This window comes from Orbicella faveolata, unplaced genomic scaffold (assembly GCF_042242905.1).
Source record: "Orbicella faveolata isolate gen_17 unplaced genomic scaffold, um_ofav_v1 contig_13, whole genome shotgun sequence".
Classification (NCBI taxonomy): domain Eukaryota; kingdom Metazoa; phylum Cnidaria; class Anthozoa; order Scleractinia; family Merulinidae; genus Orbicella; species Orbicella faveolata.
This window is the reverse complement of record NW_028301540.1, coordinates 16,547,501-16,555,072: the sequence shown is the minus strand read 5'-3', so window position 1 is coordinate 16,555,072 and position 7,572 is coordinate 16,547,501. Positions and strand designations below refer to the sequence as shown.

Sequence of the window (7,572 nt, the reverse complement as noted above, 5' to 3'; positions counted from 1 at the left end):
GATGAAAGCGACGCTGATTGCCCTTTCGAACACTTGCGAACCTGCCATCGAGCAGATGCCCATCTGGCGCATTTGTCTAATTGGGCGTTCAAACTGTCTCAGAGTGCACATGACCCCAACTTTACCATTCGCACCACCCAGTCCAGACATAGGGTGCTGTACAGAATGCAAGCTGAGCCAGTACGGACACTTTTGTAAACTACTGCATGTGTATTGGCTTCACAAGTTGTTGCCGTTAACTGCCAACCACTGCAAACGGTGAGAATTGCGTGACAGACTACTGAATGCCCACGCACCTTGTACGTGTTCTACAGTTCAAACCCTATTGTCCCTATTAAGCGGCCACCCTTGGGGAAATGGATTTTGGAACTTCAATTACCGGCCGCCTAAAAGGTGTGGCGGTTTAATACGTGGCCGCTTAATAGGGGTTCGACTGTAATTTAAAAAAGTAGTCGTCACACTTCCTTTATTTTTAGTACAATTTTGTGCCGAACCTCAATACTGGAATAGTTTTTTCCCATTTTTCTTTAATAATTATTTCACAAGATACGTCTACACCTACTCCACCGCACTGGGCCTGTTAATCATGAACATCCTGACAGATTTGGTGGCTATAGGCTATTAGCATGAAACTCAAAGTTGTTTTGTGGCCAAACTAGTGTGAAAAACTAAAACTAAACGACAGAGGCATGGGTAATGGGTCTGTCGACCCTAATTGCTGTATGTAACATCTGAATGTACACAAAAATTTAAGACAGTTATGCACACGAGCACGATCTCACGAGCTCTTCAATTAATTGAACATATGGCTTTTTTAGCCTTAGTGGAAGGTTGTCAATTTCCATTTCAAAGTGGCTGCATATTATGCGCAAAATAGGGATGCTGAGCTTGGTTAGCTTATTTCTTGCATACAGTTCACAGAGATTGTATGTATCGTAAGTGATCGGGTGGGTCAGCCAACACTCTTCAAGAATGTGCGCACGGGCAGAGGAATACGCCTCTTGCTCTGCAACAGCTTGACCGTCCCACTCGTCTGCAACATCGTGACTTCCTTGCTTGAATTTTGCCGCCATTCTTGAAAAATAAGATTTTATTTGCTGTGGCGCTAGGAATTCATCTACAGTGAATCTGCGGCTCCCGTCTTCATGTTTTGCATGTCTCATATCTTGAGCCACCTGTGTGGGGTGTGCTTTGAATCCTGTCTGTTCTTCTATTTTAAATTTCTCGTCTAGGTAGGCCTTCTGCTTAGCACTGAAACGGGCAGCCTTCTTCGTAGATCGCAATGCCCAGCCCCGCAGTAATGCTTGAACACTTTGCTCCGAAAGCTCAGAACCGGCAATAAATGGCTGTGCGCTTGATCCTTCCTGTTGTTTTTCAGCGTAAAGAATCTTTGCTTTGTTGAGAAGGGAGTGTCATTCCTCTACAAATTTACACTTGCCATAATGCATATGCCGCTCCAGGTTATAATGGCGCTGAAAAGTACTCACCCATCCTTCAACTGGACAGGAAAAAAGACCAGCGTGCTTGTTGTCAGCGGGTGCAAAGTTTTGCTCTCCTTGAACGGTGTTTTCTGGATTGTCTTCAACAGGAGACCGTGTGTTGTCAGACAAAGAGACGTTTTGGAAGTCTCCAGGAGAAAAGGAACTCTCAGGGAATACTGGATCCTTCACTGAACCCAGTTGGACTAACGAAAAGAGAGCATAAAAAATACCTAAACAAGACAAGACATGAGATTTTGTTGCATTTTGTGGCAATGGCATTTGAAATAAAAGCGCCCTCAGTAATAAGGGTATAAACCAAACCTAAGATTCTTCAAGTAATTACATTAGCGGTAACCCTGATATATTACGAACAGCCCTTACTTAGTCCTTCGAGCGTGACGCGAAAAAAAAGCGCGCGAGAAAATGAAAATTTGGTAAAAGTAAGCAAGAAACATATATATTTTTTACCTTGCAACTGAGACCATGGTATGGTCTTTCCTTCTCCCACATCAAATGCCTTCAATACAGTCAGACATTACTCTCCATAATGGAAATTATTTAAGTTGCTCACTCCTTCCAGTTTCCCCTGCAACGAGATTGGATGCTGCTTTGTGGAATAAATCAAGGTAACTCGGACGCCTCTGACCCCAACATGAGATAGAATAGCTCGTTTCAGATCATCCGCAGAGGTTACATCATGGCCTTCATTGATGTAGCGAAGAACATGTGCTTTTATCGTTGCTGCTCTTCTGTCGCATGGACCCTTACTGCCTTGTGGGTCGCTGAAGTCCACTCTCTCAACTTTGATATCAGTCGCTTCTTTCATAAGTCGGCAAGCAGTTATCATGGTGAAGCTGTGGTAACATCCGGCGTTGTCTAGTCAGAGAAAGGCAGTCTTAATCTCCGGATGTTCTTTCTTGAGTTGTTGGAGTGTGTGTCGTATGATGCTGACCACAACGTTGCTGTCTTGACAGGAATTCTCGACTATGTGAACAAACGCTTGGTGCTGCAGCTTGTCGGGAATCTTACGGGAAACAACACTACTGTGCCAAGAAATCCCTCTTTTGCCAAACCAATCAGCTTGCGTTTCCCTGTACTTTTGTGGCAGGAACTTCATGGCCCAGTCCTGTGTGATGAGAACTGAAGACATTTCCAGGTTTTCTAGAAGACTCGTTCTTGCCTTGTCCTGCTGAATTGATCTCAACTGATGAGCTTTCCATGATTCAATTGCCTGATAGGCTTGTTGAAGTGTGTACATCAAGTCATCCCGGTCTTTGTCTCTCAACTCGGAGGATCTTAATGAAGACTCAATTTCCATCATTATGGATTTCAGCTGGTCACAAGAAGGACAGCACTTGTCATGGGAATGGTCACACGCCACACGGAGACAGTCCTCTTTAGGGTCACTTAGAGCGTGCGGGCTGCAATGATCTGGAACGTGTGAGGCTGCTGTAATATGGACCTTAACCATTTAAGAAAAATGTGACAGAAGATCAGTATAAAAAATGATATGTTATACAGTGTATATACAAACCATGAAAACGGAACAACAGAATACTTTACATGCGTTTCGCTTTTTTTGAGTTCCCCTTCATGAAGAGCGAAGGAGTGCTCCGCCATAAGCTATGAGCTATATTAGAATTTGCCATCCAAAGATTGAGGATTTTTAGCTGCTTTACTATGTACTACAGTCAAAATATTAGCCACTTTGTTTGAAATGTCTTGAAGGGGTAAAAGCTTCTAAAAGGGCCACGAGAACATCTGTATTGATCTCATTTTGACTTATTTAGAGACATAACAATGTCCGGTATTATGATTGATTTACTTTATAATAATAGACCCATCTTCCAGTGCTGCCCGCTGTCCCGACTTCAGTTTAGAGTTGTAACTGATTTGTTTTGGTCGCTTGGAGTAAATCTAAATCTATTTAGAGCTGATTCCATACGTTCACGGATGTATAGTTTGCGTGTTTTGGAGGCAAGGTAACACCTTATAAGAAGTATCTCGTTCCAAGTGAGTACCCTGTCTCCAGTAAATAAGTAAACTCATTTCCCTACTTGAACGACTTACAAAGAAAAATAAAGCATGTATGGCAATACTTACTTTGTAGTCTGTTTTGAAGTACTCTTTTCCCTCCTTCAGTGCCTGCTGGCATCTAAGGACCCACTGTCTCTCATCCAGTTTTTCAACAATTGTCACCAGGTCGTCGAAAGCTTTTGCTCCCTCAGCCGCAAAGTAGTCCAGTCCATGAAGTGACTTTCTCACTGTGGCGGTACATGATGACAATATACGCAACATTGTCGAGGTGCTGAAAGGTGTGAAGCTGGTCTCCAAGCAAAACTGACGATACTGGTCAGTTATTCGCTGAGGAATCATAGATCTAATGGTATTCGGTGTTTTGAGGATCTTGCCGTTTGTTAAGTACAAGTAGCGTTGGCGAAATGGTAAATCTTGTACAACGTGTGCACTAGTTATGAAACACAGAAGTGATCTAACTGTGATTCATCCACACGCATTCTTGGGCTTTTAAAGGCAGGTAAAGGAACACCGCACCCATGGTGGATTGTGTGCTGTCGTGCAGTTTTGATTCAATACTCAGTGATGCCTGGTATCAACTGTTGGATTACTGAATATGGAATCAGATCAGCTATTACTGACAATATCTGTCGGCGTGTGTCCCAACTATTGGCGTTCTGATATGTCTCTGTTAAGGCTTCCAGATACTTCTGATCGGCTGAAGTTTGGGGTGTTATGCACAGGGATGCTTCCACTGACTGTGAACTCTTCAGTGCTTGCCACAACAACGCAGGGTTTCCAGGAGAGATGACCTCCAATGACACCACGACAGCATCTTTTGTTTTTGAGATGCGAACATTCTTGGTGCGTAGGCTTAACTGATCCCAGCTCTTTTTGGGTTGATTTATAGTTCCTTTGCTGCTGACGCTAAGGAACTCGTTTAACTTCAAGCGACAAAGGGTCTCGTTTTCATAGTTGGTGGAGGAATCACTGGCGCTGCTAGTACCAGTACTTTCTGTTGTGTATGGGCTGTCATCTGATGTCACAATTGATAGGTTTTTCATAGCCTGAGACAGTCCAGTGGCGCTTTCGTTTTCCTAAAACAAGGTGAATTTGAATTTGAAAATATATACCTAGGATAAAAAACACACACACAAGAAAATGCAATGTCCCAAAACAAACTTGTGGCCTGCGCATGTGAGCAAGGTCTCTCGGCAGCTTGCCGGGCAGAGTGTTAAAAGTGTGGCATTGTCAGCACAAGGCGCAGTCGCGAGGAGAATGGGAACGAGATCTGCCTTCTTGCGCGAAAAACATTTCCTTCCCGTGAGCAATAAAGCCACTTACACAGGCCAGGTGCAGGTAGTAACATAAATGATCTGCTTGTAGGCTCGGCCATTACACTTACTGGGTCACTTTCTGCTGACTCCAAGGGCAATGAAATACCCTTTGTTTCTTGCTCACCCACTTGTGGGATCGCGGCTATCTCCTTAGTTGAGACAGTTGACATGGATGACGCTTCAAAGTGAGTGGATTTTGACTCTAGTTAGAAACAGCCGACAACGGTTACAAATTGTTGGAAACAACAAAACTAGGGCAATAAATAGACAAAAACATGCTAGGTCTAAAACAAAAATTCAGGTCAATGCACTGAAAAAAAATTGACTTACGCGAAGCAACTGGAACAAGCACAGAAGTAAGTCTATAAAGTAGCTGAGATTGTTGGATTGTGACTCCTTGGTCTCCTTTTAATTCTTTCTTCTTATAGACACTACAGTCTGGCGGGACTGAACATAACTTTTTTTGACAATGCCATCTAATTCCATATGCATCTCGGTGCCGTGGACAAATTGACATTTTCAAATAATGCTCTTTTATCTCAAAAATCCCTGAAAATTTATAGATAATTTACATGCGTTTATCATTCAACAAGGTGTCATTCGCGACTCAATTCACCATCAGTGATGTTTACCCAAATGTCTGGAAATCATTTTGTTTTAAAGTTTCATCCACCTGTATACCTTATATCTGCGCTGAGGGTTTCATAACTGATACGCGAAATTCTGTACATCTGACTGGTAATACCTTCACAAAAAAACAGTTCCTTTTCGCTTTTACTAATGAGGTAAATATAATGCACTTGTCACTGGAAACCCCCAACCCCCAACCCGGGAAAACATGGGGCATGGGTGGGGCTTTGTGGGGGCTTTGACTCTCTGCCCTTCTCAAGGGAGTAGGGGATAACGCATTTTTTCCCCTTTGCATTCCCAGGGAGGCGGGGAATTAGTACATTTTGGCCTTTGCTTTGCCTGATGGGGTCGGGGATTAGAATATTTTAGGCTGTTGCCGTATCCAAGCAGGAAGGAGTAACAGAAAGGTCACTTAACAACCCGGTTCGAAAAAGGTCTGAGATGACGGCCTAGTAACGTGAATCAGTCATCTTCACCTTGTGATGGTGAGTTTATTTGCATGCAATTAAACAATAATCCTCATGTTGCGACCTCTTATTTTGCTAGCTAGTATTAGTAGTGTCCAGTGACAGGTGCGTGCATAACTCGGGGAAAAACCGAAGCAAAACTACAAGGCATTGCCTTACTTCAATAACCATCTCGACTTATTTCATTGTTTATACCTTGCATAACTTCTACACAATTTATGAGAAATATTGACATGTTACCTGCTCTTGCCAGAAGAAGATCTGCCTCCGTTTGTAAAGTTGAATCAAAGCAGTCGAAAAACTTCAAATGGCTCTTGATGTTTCTTCCGCATCTTTCTATTGTTTCACACACAGCATTTGCCGGGCTGGAACTACTGCATCCACACGGCCCTCCAACAAGTTCAGAGTAGCCACAGGTTAACGTGTATCATGCAACTGTACAAACACAGCACAGATTATTGACTCTGAAGTAATCTGATTATGTGTTGGTGGGCAGTTTCGACATTTTTTCGTGGATATCGAAAGCGAAATTAAAGTGTTCGTATCAGTCATTGCGTGCTAAGTACTTGATGATTCCCAGACGCACACGATTATACCCACATGTAAATTTTCTTCCTATCTATTAAAATGTGGGCAGCTTACAGCTTTAAAAGCAGGATAACTTTACATGTATGAGTAAAAGCACAAAATTTACAAAAAAACATTAAATGTTCTGCACTAATCAAGATGTCAAGAAGTTGCAGACAACTGATCAGATAAGCTTTGAAAGCTTATCTCATGAAGCGTCAAAACATGTCTCAACAGATTAGTCATGATTAGTAAATGAAATAGAGGAGGAAGAGAATAAAGGGAAAAAAATCTCTTGAAAGACAATTCAAGAATAATTTGAGGTCCCCGAACAAAATTTGCGTGTGCCATGAATTTAAAGGACGAGTGTATGTGTTACCTGCCCCTGCGATTGTGGCCTGGCTGCCTGTCACGCAAACTTTAGTGTTTGAACATTTCGCGAGCAGCGGGGGGCAGTTAACGGCAACAACTTGTGAAGCCAATACACACGCAGTCCGTGCTTGACGCTGATAGATGGTATGTACAGATTAACTACAATAGTATAAGTATAAACACACAAACATATTAATTTTACGGTTTGTTACAATTTATAAATTGTATCCATCCTCAGCCATTCAAAACATAAGGATTTTGTATTTTGATTCGAAAAATAATCGCTAAAAGTTTAAATTTCAGGCAACCTGAGCAGTAGACAGGACAAATATTGATAGAAAGTAGCTTTTTATTCGGAATAGTAACGATTTTACGCCAAAATACTGACCTATTGTCTTTTCCACGAGTGCATTGTTGATTTTCACCCCTAATTGCGTCACAAGGAATGGCGTTTTGTCCTTTGTGCCACTTTTGTCTGGCGCCCTAAAATTTCGCATTTTCAGTAGCCCAAAAATTTTATTGTGGTTATTTGAAGAAGAAACCCTGTTCTTTCGCTGGATTAACTTGATGTAACTCCATGCCATGTACCAAGGTGCTATTTTACCCCGTCAATTTTGCCTTTTTTTTGTCCGCCAAAATGAGTGAAATATTGAAGAAAAGCAAAAATCGCCCAAAAATTCAGTTTGTGATGGAATTGCACAA

General features: G+C 42.2%; 3 pseudogenes; 1 reads left to right on the top strand and 2 right to left on the bottom strand.

Annotated features, from left to right (window-relative positions):
* Positions 1-1,845: 1,845 nt before the first annotated feature.
* On the bottom strand, positions 1,846-2,968 carry LOC149115321 (uncharacterized; annotated as a pseudogene).
* Positions 2,969-3,428: 460 nt separating this feature from the next.
* On the bottom strand, positions 3,429-5,004 carry LOC149115320 (uncharacterized; annotated as a pseudogene).
* LOC149115319 (uncharacterized) overlaps positions 5,003-7,572 on the top strand; it is a 5,699-nt pseudogene continuing 3,129 nt past the window's right edge.